At 45.6% G+C, this 12,500-nt stretch overlaps 1 protein-coding gene across 11 annotated transcripts in view; it reads left to right on the top strand.

Annotated features, from left to right (window-relative positions):
• Kcnip1 (Kv channel-interacting protein 1) overlaps positions 1-12,500 on the top strand; it is a 364,010-nt gene that overhangs the window by 268,348 nt on the left and 83,162 nt on the right. For 2 of the 11 annotated variants that reach the window (XM_030246299.1, XM_030246297.1), the window contains exon 2: positions 6,736-6,808. The exons of the other annotated variants lie outside the window; for them this stretch is intronic. The gene's annotated coding sequence lies outside the window, so the exon portion shown is untranslated. The remainder of the gene's footprint in view (positions 1-6,735; positions 6,809-12,500) is intronic. 11 annotated transcript variants of the gene reach the window in all.

Raw genomic sequence — 12,500 nt, 5'->3', positions numbered from 1 at the left:
TTCTTCTTCTTCTTCTCTTCTTCTTCTTCTTCTTCTTCTTCTTCTTTTCTTCTTCTTCTTCTTCTTCTTCTTCTTCTTCTTCTCTTCTTCTTCTTCTTCTTCTTCTTCTTCTTTTCTTCTTCTTCTTCTTCTTCTTCTTCTTCTTCTCTTCTTCTTCTTCTTCTTCTTTTCTTCTTCTTCTTCTTCTTCTTCTTCTTCTTCTTCTTCTTCTTCTTCTTCTTCTTCTTCTTCTTCTTCTCTTCTTCTTCTTCTTCTTCTTCTTCTTCTTCTTCTTCTTCTTCTTCTTCTTCTTCCTCTTCTTTCCATAAATGGATTTGGAAGACCTATTAACATTGATGTTTCAAGATTCCTAGCTACAAATCTTTGATATCTTCAACGCTGCCTCTTCAGAAGTGACCCCTTACCCTCCGTCCAAACAGGTCATGTCCCTGTCAGCACCTGGAATGTCCCTGAATTCAACCATCTGTTTCCTTGTAGTCTGAACCCTCCAGAGCTAGAAAGGGCACCCCCCAGCTTCTCAGCTTGGAAGGACTGTCCCCGACACACCCCTGATATGGTCATGACTCCTCAGCAATGGTTATGGGAACACGATGACACGGTTACATCCACACCCCAGATTTTCAAGCGGATGCTTTCCATCTTAGGAAAACCCCCACTTGTTAGCAAAGACCAAGTGCCACTCTTCCCAGGTCCTAGGGCTAGTCAGAGCTTGGTCAAGAGGAGAGAGCATTTTTATGGGTCAGACAGTGAGGTGCATTTGCCCAGAGCCTTAAATGTTCTGCACACATTATTGAAACCCACCCCTATCACCTCATTTTGTCCGTAGGCTCACAGATATGTAACCCTGACTTAAAGGGACAGAGTTGGCACATCAGGCTGTCCCAGATGTAAGTCCTCCATGTGGGCAGTAGCCAGCTGCTCACATCCAACCACCACATATGCACACAGTGATGTAAGCAGTTATTAAAACACAGTGAAACAGAACCCTTTGAAGTAAAGGGCACATGCACAGCCACATTGCTCACACCTTACGCGCTTCCCAGCTACATCCTATCCATATGTACTTAGTGCAAAGAGGCACTGTTCTCTCAGGAACCACCAGCCCAGCTGTGACATTCAAGAGCTGTAGCTTCCTCCCAGATCCTCAGCTACCAGCAAGGTTTCCTACCCAGAAGCAGCTACCCCAGGGCACACATCCACTGGCTTTCTCCCTGGATTATTACAGGAGCCCCTCTCACACTCCCTCCACCCTGAACCCCACCCCCATCTCTTTCAGCCTAGAGCGTCTTGGCTTCTTTTAACTGTGTCAAGAACAACTCCCTTCACCCACGATTCCCACAATCACACTATAAAGTCTCTCACTGATATTGTAAATTTCTTTTAAAACAGCTCTCTGGTATAAATTTCACTTTACTATTTATTGAAAAGGAAATCAAGTTTTTGCACTCACGAGATGGGTGTGTTTATTTATTTTTACCTAAAGGATTGGATCACGGCTGAATTGTCAATATTGCAGGACACAGAGCATCTCAGAGATTTGACAAGTACTTCTTATTCTATGAGTCCCAAGAGAACCACATAGCATAGACATGTATGTAGTGGAAGAGGTATATTTAAGGCCATTTCAGAAACTGTTGGAAATTCTCTCCTAAACTTAAGCCAGAAATTCACTGAATAACTTTTTTTTATGATACTCAAGTCAGCTACTCAAAGACCAAGTTTCTAACACAGTACAATCCAAGGATATACGAATTTGAAACTTATATGCTGAGGAATGAGAGTAGGAAAACATGAAGTTTTTTTTCTATAGTTAAACAATTACTTTTCTATGTAGCAGAAATTGTGTATAAAAAAAAACTGCAGTTCACATCAGGTAATAACCACGAGAGATCTGCAGCATGTGCAGCACACGAGTGTGTTTAGAACATGCACAGCATGAGTGTGTTCAGAACATGCACAGCATATGAGTGTGTTTAGAACAGAGGCTTCTGCAGGGTTTCCTCCTGCAGCATGCATGGGCAAGGCCTGTTGGAAGCAGTGATATCCATTGTGCAGTTGCTTTTGAGTTCATTTCTGGTTATTATGTGCTCAGAAACGTTTATACATTGGCAAATTGCTCATGACTCCCTCATTCACCGGCAAGCTTCCGTGGGGGACTGTGGCCCACAGTTTTAAGAAGCTTGATTTAGTCTAACGTTAGCCAGTAGACAAAGGGGTGCCTTCCAGGCGAGGCTGATCATGCACACCTCTTCTCGGGACCCCTCTGCTGCTTTCCCTCTTACTCAGAGTAAAAGGCACAGCCCCATGCTGTCCACGACACCCACATTCCCCATCACCTCCTCTCTACAGCTCACTCTGGGATTGCTCTGTCCACCATGGCCTCCGTGAGGACCGATGTTATCTTCTTAATCTCTCTCTTGGGATCTTTGCACTTGCTGGAGCCTCTACCAGTACAGCCTTCACATAGGTCCCCACATTCTTACTGTCCCTGCCTTTCAGTCTATTTAACATGATATCTCCTCCCTTGTTGGTATCGTTCCTTTCCGCCCCCCCCCCCACCTGCCTTTTTCTAGATGAGCAGAAACTTTGTCAGAGTTAACAGATCACCAGTTTGGTCCTCTTGACTGTCAGCCTGGATAGTGGGTTCAGAACAGATATTCCATAAGTAGGTGTGAAACATATTGATTCTAGTATACCAGCCTGGGACTCTGGAAACAGAGCTCTCTGTTCTCGCCCATCTTGGTTCAGCTCAAAGCAGGGAAATGTACCCAAGAGATGAAGAAAGTGCCAGAGAGATGTGGTTCCCAGCAAGGAGAAGGCTGTGCTCAGAGCTCTCCAGGATTATAGTGATCACTTCAGAGGCAGACATCTTTCATCTGCTGATGGCTTTGTGCAACCCTGGCTGACGCTGGAGTATGCCTCAGCCCACCTACCTGGGGTCCTGGAGTCCTCTCATTCACAGCTGCCACATGGAGTACCTCAAATGCACACTAGATAATCAACTCCTCAGGAAGTAGCTGGTAGCCCTTCCAAGGTCACACACAGAGTGTCAGAGGCACACATCCATCCAGGAAGTTTGACTTGACAGAGGGGAAAGAAGTCATTTTGTCACTCTGAGTGACAGATTCTGAAGACATTGTTAGCGGCCACTGCTCTGGGTGTAGAGGCTTAGGGTAAAGCTAATAATGAAGTGTTCTGGGTGCCTCGCTGAGACCTTCTCCCTCCTTCCTTTGGTCTACTCCTCCCTCCAGTTTCCTCCTCTTCATCCTGGTCCTGGCACTTAAAGTGGTAGTTCCTGGAATCAGACTTTATATAAAGTGGTCTCTTCCTTAAGCTCCTGACAACACACGGCACTGTTCCTCATGCTAGGATGTCAGGAGCTGAAAGAGCCAAGCCCCCTAAGAAAGCATCCAGACAGCCCCCAAGAACCCTGTCTCTCAGGCTTCTAACCCTCTGCTCGGCGAGTGGTGCACCAATTCCAGTAATGACCAGCAGAGGGCAGCAGCAGCCTGGAGAAGGCGCAGAGGCCCTAGCACAGAGAATCACTTCAAGACCAAGCCAGGTTCCTCTGGGGTCCCACACCTATACTGCACTCGCAGGGTTCCACCTACCTTCTATTTCTTCAAAAGATTTCGCCCAAGATTCTCTCTGGTTAAGGTCTGTGTCTTCTTCTCTTTCCATGGCTGATGCTGCCACCGACACAAGACAGCATGAGAGCGCAGACCGACAGGCATCTGTGTCTCACGAGCAGACTGGTGGCAGACATTGAGGGTCCGCTCGAAGGGCCTCATCCCCACCACACCAGAAACAAACTTAGGAGTTGACCCGATTAGGATTTCCCACTTGTAAATGAGAGTTAGCTTTTCAATAGAATTAGCACTTCATAAAATCATTGTTACATGTAAAACATTCAATCCGTTAGTTACTCCTTTGAAATATGTTACTATTATTAATGGGGAGGGGGCTGTTACAAGGTGCTCACATGGAGGCCTGAACATCGATTTTGACAGACTTTTCTCTCCTTCCACGGTGAGATCTGGGGCTTAAATTCAGGTTACTGGGTGTGCTTAGCAAGTGTTTTTACTCACTGAGCTATCTCCCAGACCCCGAAAAGGGGAAAGAAAAAAAAAAAAAACACTCAAGCTTCAAATTGAGGTCAGGACTCCGGAGCCAAACTTCTTCTGGGTTTGAATGCTCTGCTCTCTGAGCTGCTATCTTAGTCCATGTTCTAGTGCCGTGAAGAGACATCACAACCACGGCAACTCTTACAAAAGGAAGCATTTAACAGGGGCTGGCTTACAGTTTCGGAAGTTCAGCCCATTATCCTCATGGTGGGAAGCATGGCAGCATCCAGGCAGACATGGTGCTAGAGAAGGAGCTGAGAGTTCTACATCTGGATCCACAGGCAGCAGGAACAGACACTAGGACTGGCTTGGGCTTTGGAACCCCCAAAGCCCGCCCCCATTGACATACTTCCTCCAACTAGGCCACGCCTCCTAACCCTTCTCAGTAGTACCACTTCCTAAAAACCAAACATTCAAATTTACAGGAGCCTATGGAGGAAATTTTTATTCAAGCCACCACAGCTGCCTTGGCAGTGACTGCACCTCTCTCTGCATCCAGATAGATGGATGGTGTCTATGTGATCTGCAAGGTGCTAACTGCTGCACCACCTGAGGCTCCAAGATCACACATCCCCCTGGTTGAATCTCACCTGTGGCCCTTTCCATCCTTCCTGCCTCAGGCCCCCAGTCACACTAATCAGGAAGCCAGTGGGCGTGTCTCGGCAGAGGACTCCTATCTGTGGGTCAGATCGCCTTCTTGCCTAAGCAACTCAGGTGGATAAAGGTTAGCTGTGCCTAGTGAAACCTCCCCTTCCTTGACAAAACTATCTAGGGACATATAAAAGTTTATTGCTCTCACCCATAAGAAGTCAGGGGTTGGTTGGCAACAGTAGCTTCCTGAGTAGAGGGATCTGGGTTTCTTCTATCTTCTGCTGGCATCATCCATAGCTATAGTTCATGGTCTGAGATGATTACTGGGCAACCATTTTCATGGTTGGGAGTTGGTGTAGGCTAGCTGCAGTCCATTCCAGAGAATTCCAAGAAGTAAGATCAATGGGACTTGCTGATGGACTTGCTAGGGAATGGGGAACTGAGTGGCCCCAAAAGAGACTCACATGTCACTGCTATGAGAACTGGGTAGACACTGACTGGACATGTGAGTCAATGGCAATGGCCCAATAGCCAGGAAGTGGTAGAGAGAGACTCATGATGCTTATTAGCTTCTGTCTTAGTTAGGGTTGTACTGCTGTGAACAGAGACCGTGACCAAGGCAACTCTTACAAAGGAAAACATTTCATTGTGACCAGCTTACAGGTTCAGAGGTTCATTCCATTATCAACAAGATGGGAGCATGGCAGCATCCAGGCAGGCATGGTTCAGGAGGAGCGGAGAATTCTACATCTTCAACTGAAGGCTGCTAGCAGAATACTGGCTTCTAGTTGGGGGAGAGTCTTGAAGCCCACACCCACAGTGACACACCTACTCCAACAAGACCACACATCCTAATAGTGCCACTCCCTGAGCCAAACATATACAAACCATTACAGCTTATGTAAAGAGGTATTAGAAAAGAACACTGTCTAAGTCAGGGTGCTGTAAGAGAGACATCAGCAGGTCATGGGAAAGTGATTAAGTCTAGGTGACTGTGCACCAGAGCCACCATCTGGAATTGAGGACATTTGTCTTACGATTTTGACTCTGTCCCTGAATGACAGGTGGTATTCCCAAACTGCAGGTTGATATATTGACTTAAAATGAGTTGTAGTCATTCAGATGATGGGCAGAGAACTCACTCCACCTGCTCTCAGGGGTTGTGACAACACACAAGCACACATACACACAAGCACACTCAAGCACATATACACACAAGTACACTCAAGCACAAGAATAACAGAAGGGATACAGCTTGCTAAAGTCTCCCAGTGTGCACCAGGCATGTTTGTATACTGGGGAGAGGTGTCATGGAGAATTCCCAGCACTGTCTTGTGTAGCATCTCGACATGCTCTCTGAGCTGGAGAGGGGTGAAGCCCAGGAACAAGGGGAACACAGAAAAAGGTAAGCCTGACACAGGATGACCTGAGACTGCTTCCTGCTCAAGCGAACAGTGGGGCAAGGTTTGTCTTCCAATAGAAGACTAAATTCCACCTAACGTTGTTCATTCCTTCTGGCTTGCAGTTATGCAGAGGATTTTTAAAACTCACCAATGGCCTGTTACAAAAAAAAAAAAAGAAAGAAAGAAAGAGAGAGAGAGAGAGAGAGAGAGAGAGAGAGAGAGAGAGAGAGAGAGAAAGGAAAGAAGAATATATCTTGACCAATGATATTCCCTCCCAAAAAGAATCAAGCCAGAGGCAATCTCACCTCTTATCTCTCCAGAAACACCTTCCTGCTATGGCAGTTTGGGTCCCTCTAACCAATAACTGTTGCCCTGTATTCCTGGGGAGAGCCTCTTCTAGGACCCTGCCTGTGTCTCATGACATTTTTCTTGGGCTGTTGACTTGGTCAGGACTTAGAGAAACATGTAGCAGCCCCTGCATGGCCCCTGCCCTGACTGGGGAGAGCTCTGTTGGACCTCACTTGGCTTGGATTCAAGGGGCTGCACCAACTCAACTCCAGAGGCTGTGCTGGCCCCAGGAGAATGTGGCTGCCACACTTCTGTGTTCTTTCTTGCAGGTAAGTCAGTTTCGAGCAGTCGAGAGGGCTGTGTGATGGCACCTCTGGAGGTGTAGGAGCAAAAGTCGCCACAGTAAGACACCATTGCTTTGTAGTATTTCAACTTTGCTGGGGCGGGCGTCAGGATGGGCTTCTGTCCTGTGGGAGATTTCTCTGGATCTGGAAGGTGATGGTGAGCCTAGGGGTCCCACTGAGGGCCCCTGGCCTTGGGTGAGGGAGACAGAGGGATGACTGGTGGCCTCTAGTACCTGGCCCCGATGTCTGTGCATGTGGCTTGCACTGGGCTGCCTGCTCCACTGGGGGTCTGGCATCTACCCACAATCCACCACTGGGGATCTGGCGTCTACCCACAATCCACCACATTGATTCTGAGGGGCTTCTTTGGCAGCTTCGGATGGCTGAGACCTCCTAGCATGGGATGGAGGGGACAGGACGTGTGCTGAGGCCTCATCAGCCCTGCTCTGGAAGGCTCTCATCCTCAATGGCATGCAGCCTCAGTTTCCAAACTCATGGCATCCCACTGCCACGTCACCCACTCTAGGTTCTCTCTCCCTCTCCATCATCTTTCCCACCCATCACCTCGTGCCAAGGGTTCAACCAGAGGGAGCAAGTTACCTCTGTTACCAGTGAGGAATGGGGAAAGGAGGTTGAACTATAGCATTTTTGTAGGACCAGATTTCAAGTGACATTTGACTATTGACATTGGAATGTCAAAGGCTTATGATGCGCATTCTAGGAGCACACCAGGCATCCAGATGTGTGTGTATATAACCCAGACTTTCTTAGGTCTGGATGCTTCCCAGACGTGGGGACAACCCATCTTTCGACCTTGTTCTCTCTGAGCAACAGGTCCATGACCCTGGTGTGGACCAGAGGCAGAGTAGAGCTGTATCTTGCATAGAAAGGAGTGGAAACTTGCTTAAACACTGCAAATTCTTTTCCTCGTGTTTTTAAGGGGATAGAACATGGCATCTGCCCATTGATGTTCCCAGGGGCTCTCTAAGGTCCTCAGCTTGGGGCTTTTTGTCTTTAAGCAGGTCTTCAGGAAACTCTCAGCAATGATTATGGTCTTATAGGACCAGTGCTGAGGCAGAGAGACCTCAGCTGTGAACAGAGAGGTCTCTAAGCCCTAGCTAGGTTCTGGCCACTAAGACCTGAGTCAAGCCCTCCTGCACAGCCCCCAGGGAAGAAGCAGTCACCTTTACTGCTGCAGCTTCCATGTTTGACCCAAGGCTTCTGTCATCGACTCTGGTAACATGGAGCCATGAATCTGCTTTTCCCAGAGTGCGGGCATTATACTGTCAAATGTTAGAGCCCTGGCTGCTCCTGGGGCATCCACGGTTCTGAGTGTGTGTGAGGAAGGATCACAAGCTTGTCTCAACCAGGCTTTGGAAGCAGATCTAAAGAGGGCAACGGTGGAGGATGCACCCCAATAACAGCAGTCCAAGGAAGCAGAGGTGGCTAGTGTATATTCCAGACCAGGCAGGGATGTTATCAAGAATGAAAAGAGTATGCCATGACAATAAAGGCTCAGTATCCAAGAGGACATAGACAGGTGGTCATGAGGAACTAAGTGTGTCCCTAACAACACAGCATCAAAATACATGGTAGATAAACACCAGCGGCAGCAAGCCACGATTCCAGTTGGTAACATCCGACTCCCACAAATGTCCAGATCTCTCCGGAGAAACACATGAGGACACGGCTGGGCGCAATGGGCTGCCATGAACCAGTCATCCCACATGAACAGATTTTAAACTGTTCCCACTTACATGAAACAGGCCCAAGGTCACATTTGGGGCCTTAAGACATCTTGACACATCTAAAAGAATATAAATCATATCATGTCTGTTCCCAAACCAGTCCAGAATTAAACTAAAAATCAATAACAGAGGGATGGATCCCAGAAGATCCCGAAATGCTTGGAGATTAATCAACACTTTGCTGAATAACACATGGGTCCGAAAGGAAGCCTCAAGAGAGATTTGCAACCGCTCTGAGCTAAAGAGAGATGGAGACACAAGACAAAAAGCTCAGGGCACAGCAGAGGGGATGATTTGGAGAGCATTTATGACACTGAATGTGGCTTAGAAAAAAATAATTAAATATCAATAATCTAAAAAGTAGAGTATAAGGGATAATAAAAATTAGATCATGCATCAGTTAAATTGGAAGCATGAGAAAATTAATAAAACCCAAAACTGACTCTTTGTGAAGGTAAAATCAGTAGGCATATAGCCGGGTAAGAAAGGAAAAAGGAAAAGACACAAGTTAGTAAGATCAGAAAGGATTATCTGTAGATCACATTATAGACTAAAAATGAAAATATTGTGAACAGCTCTATGCCCACAGATTTGATGAACTGTACAAAATGGACTGATTCTTTAAAAGACACAATGAGTCAAAAGTCATGGACAAGGAAGTGCAAACATGAATTAACCTTCATCTGTCAGGAAACTGAATCCAAAAAAATCATGTTGCAAAATAAAAAGAAAACAGCCATCCAAGATGGGCTCACTGGCTAATTCCACTATTTAAGGAAGAAATTTATCTCCTCTGATTCTTTTCAGAATATGAAACTAAAGGAAAATATTTCTTATTGTCTCCTACCCTAATATCAAAACCAAACAAGGACACTATCAGAAAAGAAAGCCACAGTCCAGCATCTCTCATGCACATAGATAACAAATATTAATAAGCCGAATCTAACAACCTGTAAGAAATATACGTTTCAATAAAATGAGACTTACTCCTGACATGTAAGGCTGATTTTACTGCCAAAAATCATTAATACACTCCATCACATAAACTTAATAAGAAACATACCAATCGGTGTGGGAAAAGTATTCGACAAATATTCAACATCTATTAATAATAAACAAAAACATCTCTCCACAAACTGGGAACCGAAGAGAGTTTTCTTGCCCTGATAAAGAAAACCTATTGAAAAAAATAAAATAAACCACAGTTAACATTGTACTCATTTTGAGAGGGTTTCCTGTAAAGGTTGGGAGCAACCTACCAATGTCCTGTCACCATTGTGTGTGTGTGTGTGTGTGTGTGTGTGTGTGTATGCCGGAAACCTAGCAAATGCACAGGGAGGTAAGAAAAGGAATGAAACGTGGGAAAGAGAAATCAAAGCCATCACAGCTCACAGACGGCATGGTTTCTTTGAACAGAATCTGAAGGAAGAAACAGAAATAATGGTGGTAAGGTTGCAAGTCAAAAGGCTAATGCCCAAAAAGCCAATTGCTTGTCTGTGCACCAAGAAGGAACACACAGGACCTGAGATTAAAGGTTCCTCACCACCCATAGCAACACCCTGAGCTGAAAGTGTAAGTCTGACAAAGCATACACTAGGGAAATTCAAACACTCGTGAAAATATGGCAGAATTAAAAAATATGAAGGGATGCTCTGTGATTGCAAACAAGAAGCTGTTAATTCCCCACAGCTGGATGTGTGCGCTCTATACAACCCCAGCAAGCTGCTCTGTGTACATCCACAGACTTCTGAAGATTCTGTGGAAAAATTAAAGACCCAGAGCACCCAAGTCAGGCTTAAAAAAGAACAGAATTGGAAGTTGGCCCTACGAGGGTCCAGCACTTGCCACGAGGCTGCAATAATAAAGGTACTATGATATTGGTGAGGAGAAAATGAACATTAGCAATAGCTCAATGAACAGAAGAGAACATCAAGAAGAAGAACTACATAGATGTCAATGGGGCAAGGATGAAAATGTCGGTCATTTCCACAAATAATGCAACTGCACCTCATATACAGGAAAACATCTAGACACAGATTTCACTCATTATGAAACAATTAACTTCAAATGGATCACAGTCTTAGAGACATAAATGTAAAGTTCAAACCCCGGATCTTCTAGACGGTAACGTAAGAAAAAACATAGGTCAGCATGAGCAAGGCAGTGATGCTCTAGATAGAGCAGCAGAGTGGAAAACCAAAGGGAAAAGGCTTTGTAAGTGGGATGCCATTAAAACTGAAAAGCTTCTGAGAGAATAAGAAGACCAAGCATAGATCAGGGGAGACATATGCAGAAAACACAGCTAATGAAGAGGTATTGTCCAACATATACAAAGAGATCTTTAAGTCCAACAACATCAGAAGGAGTCGATTAATTCAAATGCGAACAGAAGAGCTGGGCAGCTCACCAGAGAAGATGTAAAGATGGAGAGAAAGTGTGTGCCATCAGTTTCCATCTCCCATGTCACTGAGGGGTTCAACAAGGCAACCGGGGTACCAGCACAGTTCTTATAAAGCTGTAGCCACTGACAGCAACAAGGTCTGATGAGATTCTGGGATGACAGCAAGTCCGGGTCACTGACAGAGATGCAGATTATCACAGCTACTTTGGGAGGCAGTTTCCAGTCCCCTACAAAGTTCAACACCCCCTTCCCACATACCCCTGCAACCCAGCTCCTTGATGTACCCCAGTGAACTGAAAACATTTAATGCTGCCTCGGCCATGAGCAAGACCTACGTGTAGCCGCTTACAGCAGCTTTATACATAACTGGAAACCTCTGAAAGTACCCAGACATCCTTCCATGGGCGAGTGGACAGATGGACTATCAGTGAGCCAGACACTGGACTACTCAGTTCAAAGCTGTTGAACCCAAAAAGAAATAGAGGACACAGTGAGGGAAGGAAACCCGTCTAAAACAGCCACACCCTCTTTGATCCAACTATAATTCCATGACATTCTGAAAAAGAGGCACTAGAAAGACTAGAAACCATCAGAGATTGACAAGGAGGAAGGCAAATAGGCAGAGGGGAGAGACTTAGAGGAAAGAGAATCTGCAGTGTGTTATCACAACGGCTGTCCGGAGAGTGCGCCCCACTGAGAAAGAGAAAGTCATATGAACGTGACTCTGGTTGAGGAACTGCTCATAGGATCAACTATAGCAAAAGCACTTCTCTGGGGCAGTATAACCCGTGCAAGTCTGCACAGGGGTTAGGGAGCACGGCACTTTCGGCTCAGTTTTACTACAAACCTAAAGTTACTCTAAAATATTCATTAAATATAGTGAGTCACACTATATTTACAGCCATCCTATTGACAAGAGCTAAGAAATTTAATGAAGAATCACTAAGAGTATGGGACAACAAGAACACATAAATACATATACATGTATTTATATGGAATATGTATATATTGATTTATATAATTATATGGAAAGTAGTCACCTTTATCACCAATATATACAGTATATATGCCTTCTGTAAAACATTTTAACAATGTCTAGAAAAGTTGAACGTGACACAAGGTGAGCCGGCGATGTCACTGTTGAGGACTTATCCCTAGGGAAACTCCTGAGCATAGCCATTAAGCAGCAGTGGGCCTGGGTGGTTTAGTGGGTGTGGTTTAGCGGTAGAGTACTTTGCTGGTTCAGAGGGTGTCTTAGTCAGGGTTTCTATTCCTGCACAAACATCATGATCAAGAAGCAAGTTGGGGAGGAAAGGGTTTATTCGGCTTACACTTCCATACTGCTGTTCATCACCAAGGAAGTCAGGACTGGAACTCAAGCAGGTCAGAAAGCAGGAGCCGATGCAGAGGCCATGGAGGGATGTTCTTTACTGGCTTGCCTCCCCTGGCTTGCTCAGTCTGCTCTCTTATAGAACCCAAGACTACCAGCCCAGAGATGGTCCCACCCACAAGGGGCCTTTCCCCCTTGATCACTAATTGAGAAAATGCCTTACAGTTGGATCTCATGGAGGCATTTCCTCAACTGAAGCTCCTTTCTCTGT

The sequence above is a fragment of the Mus musculus genome, chromosome 11 (assembly GCF_000001635.26).
Source record: "Mus musculus strain C57BL/6J chromosome 11, GRCm38.p6 C57BL/6J".
Taxonomy (NCBI): Eukaryota; Metazoa; Chordata; class Mammalia; order Rodentia; family Muridae; genus Mus; species Mus musculus.
The sequence above is the reverse complement of the archived record's forward strand: the minus strand, read 5'-3'. Positions and strand labels throughout refer to the sequence as shown.